At 47.7% G+C, this 3,629-nt stretch overlaps 1 long non-coding RNA gene across 1 annotated transcript; it reads right to left on the reverse strand.

Annotated features, from left to right (window-relative positions):
* Positions 1 to 702: 702 nt before the first annotated feature.
* On the reverse strand, positions 703 to 3,203 carry LOC144241598 (uncharacterized). Its single transcript, XR_013338119.1, has 3 exons — positions 2,955 to 3,203; positions 2,512 to 2,627; positions 703 to 1,032 (listed from the first exon to the last, which is right to left on the reverse strand). It is a non-coding gene; the product is annotated as an uncharacterized LOC144241598 (long non-coding RNA).
* Positions 3,204 to 3,629: the final 426 nt, after the last annotated feature.

The following is a 3,629-nucleotide window of genomic DNA, read 5'->3' on the forward strand; positions in this document are numbered from 1 at the left end:
CTTTCATAGCAGGTGCTGTCTCAGATGGCAGCGGAATGAAACTCAGAAAAACTCTCATCACTCTAAACAGAGGGGATCCCAGGCTCCTGCCACCATTAAGAAAGAACTTCTTTTAGCCTCAGGACTATTGCCAGAACTTAATGGGCTCAATTCGGTTGCTAGAACTCACTTCGACAGCATACCCCAGCTATGCCAGGTGTTACACTAGATGGATGCTCTGGACTCCCAGCCTCCAGGAAAGGGACGTTCAATGTGCCTGAGGTGAGTGACATGCAGATGAAAGGATATAATCCTCTATGTCTACAATTAAATATGTCTTTGATTTGTTATCAACTTGGTTTGTATATTGAAAGGAGTTTTGAGGAGTGCCTGGGTGGCTCAGTCAGTTAAGCATCCAGCTTCAGTTCAGGTCATGATCTCACGGTTCATGAGTTAAAGTCCCGCGTTGGGCTTTCTGCTAACAGTGTGAAGCCTGTTTGGGATCTTCTGTCTCCCTCTGTCTCTGCCCCTGCCCCACTGGTACATGCTCGCTCATGCTCACTCTCTCTCTCTCAAAAATAAATAAACCTTAAAAAAAAAAAAGAGTTTCAAAATGAGTAACAATAACCATAGGTGTAACCATTTACAGGTTGGTGCTGAATAAGGCAGGGGCCCTGAATGAAACAAGGAGGGAACAGAAAAGAAGAAAGAAGATAACACGGTCTCCTTAGTCAGTGCTGAGTCTCTGAACAGGCCTGGGAAGAGGACTCAGCTCCTTTGACAGAAAAGAAGACAAGTTCGCAAAGGCCAGTGGGTCTGCCAAGTTTCCATGGCTGGCGGGTGGACGTCATTGTCGCAGGCAGGCAAGCAAGGACAGATCAGACAGGCTTCTATGAACGAGCTGGCTGATATCACAGGTTTTACATCAGTTTGCGCTGACAGTCTCGAGTTCCTCCTCTTTAAGGAAGTGGGCATCAGCTGGGGGCCCAGTACAGTCTTGTGTACAGTTTTGTCCAGTGTAACTGACAGCATCCTCTAGGCTCTCAACGGCATCTGGATGAACATAAATTAAATGGTGACCCTGCTATTTGGCTTGTTAATAGAGGTAAAGAACTTAAGGTTCTGGACAGGCCTGAGAGTGTCTGCTAGGCCTCAGGGACAAATAATAGGGAAGGCGTCCCAGGCTCATTGGGAAAGCCCAAAGCATGTGTTCATCATGCATTTGTTTGCTTCATCCAGCTCTTTCCTAAAGTGTTGGTCAAGTTCATAGAGTCTTGTTTTATACTATGCAGCCATTTTCTTCATGCACGCAAACTCATAGCTTGTTTTCAGACAAACCAGGTCCAGAGCAAAAGCAGACCAAGTGCAGACAACACCTTTGAGCACATCAGAACCTGCCCCTTGGAAAAGCCCAGACCCTTCGAACAATCCTGGAGAGCAGTGACACCAAAGCTTGAAAACCCTTTTGCCCTTGAAGTTCTGGCTCGACATTGGGTGCTCTTTGGAGAACAGAAAGATTAGAAATGCTTGGTGTTGAACGTACTTGGTGTGGAACAAGTACCTAAGTATGGACAGGAGAGAGTTAAAGGTAAACATTAAATGGCCCCTATACTCAGGCCATTAATACTCAGGTGACTCTGAGCATCCTGACATTCAGTCAATAAAGGGAGAAGAGATGGTGTGTGGCACTGTTTTGAGCAGGTTTCCCGAAGTGTGAACTGAGGACTTCCTAGGGTGAGTGGAAACACAGATCCCTGATCTCCATCCCGGAATCTGAGAGCGAGGCCAGAGGCTGCATCCATAAAGGCACCAACTTTTCCAATATGCAACACATGCTTGAAAGAACCTGATTCAGGAACAAATTTCAATACATACCCTCTGACCATTCTCTTTCTACATTTTGCACTACCTTGTGGTTGTTTAACGGGCTTTTTTCCTGCCTTCCCTAAAGACGGAGTTCAATTAATGATGGAAAGAATCAATCAATCAATTAATCAAAAGGGGCAAAGGGGAGGAAGGGAGGAAGGAATCAATCATGTGAATGTCAGTCTTTTGAAGAATTTAAAGCCGCTCTGTAATGAACAGCCTTCTGCCCCTCAGATAACACAGCTGACTGGGCTCAGGGGACTCAAGAAGGTTCCCGTTGTTTTGTCCTGGTGGGTTACAGGCCTGATCTCTCCGTGGCCTCACCTTCTGCTTGTGCTGTTTGCTACAGTAGGCCGTCAAATATCATTTTCTACTCATGCCATGATACAGAAAAGATTGGAAAGCACTGAAATTATTTCATCACAAACATATCTGTTAGCAATGATTCTGCACCAAATCTAATGTGTGGGGGATGGGCCCAGGGACTCTCCACCAACAAGCAAGTCTCCCACAAGAGCTGTGTGTCATAGAATTCAACTCACTTCTGATGCTATCTCCCCAGAGATAGCACCAGATCCCACAGGTTAAGGACTCAGTCCACAACAATACCCCCCATGTTCCCCCCGACATGCACTTCAAATGCCAATGGCAAGCCCAGGTGCTCACCTGGGCACAGCTTTCATGCCCTCTCTGGGCACCACTCCCCCTGCATCCTCCTGTGTCCACCAGTCCGGAAGCTCTCCTTCTGTAGCTCTCTTCCCGTCCTTCAGGTTGTATAGAGGCTTCATTTCATAGACACAATTGATTAAGCCATTGGCCATTAGTGATTGATTCAACCTTGAGCCCCTCTCCCTTCCCCAAGGTGAGGGGGTGGGACTGAAAATTCTAACCCTGGCATCACAGGGTTGGCTCCTCTGGCCACCAGCCCCCATCCTTTTGGTTATCTGGTGGGGGAGGGGCATGCTTTCCAAAGTCACCTCATCAATAGAACAAGAGATGCCTGTATCACCCTCGTCACTAAAGAAATTGCAAGGGTTTTAGGAGCCCTGTGCCCCAAACAGGGATGAGAACCAAATATATAATTTTTGTTATAAGTCACAATATCACACCTCCTTCACTGGTTGATTTCAGGTGGAAAGTGCCTTCAGTGTGCTTGCCATTGAGTGGGTCAGGGAAGCAAGGTTGTCATGGCCGCACGTGGGTTTTTTGTCTAAGTCCAGCCATCAAGACAAGGTTGGTTTATCACCAGAACAGACGGAAGGCTGTGCATCTGCTCTGCATGCTCACTTCAGAAAAGACTGAAGTCTATGGCGCTAATCTGACCTGAAAACCTTGGCTCCCAGGCCTCTCTCCTCTCCCCCTGCTTTCCTTCTGAATTAACTTCTCCAGGTCCATGTTTCCTGCAGGCTTCTGTCACGTCAGCAATAAAAAGGAACGGGGCGGTGGGGGAGGGGGGGGGTCGGAATCCGAGTGGAGAGAAGGAGGAGAGTGGAGAGTGCTGAGTAGCTGGTTTTGACCTCCCCCCCCCCCACCACCGCTGCATTTCTGCAGGTTAGTCTCCACGGAAGATCCAAGAAGCCAGTTCATCGCAAACCTTTTATGTCTCTGCAAACCATGGGGCCCCGGGAGAGAAAACAGATGTGGTTTCTTGTTTCCCCTCCAGAGAATCATTTGGAGACCGATTTGCCCTTTTGATACACCCAAGTGTGACTCTAGAAGAAGCGTGAGGCTATATTTAACCTCAAACTCAAACCCAAACCTTAGCGGTGACGTTGGGGGGTGGG

The sequence above is a fragment of the Crocuta crocuta genome, unplaced genomic scaffold, assembly GCF_008692635.1.
Source record: "Crocuta crocuta isolate KB4526 unplaced genomic scaffold, BGI_CrCroc_1.0 scaffold25, whole genome shotgun sequence".
Taxonomy (NCBI): Eukaryota; Metazoa; Chordata; class Mammalia; order Carnivora; family Hyaenidae; genus Crocuta; species Crocuta crocuta.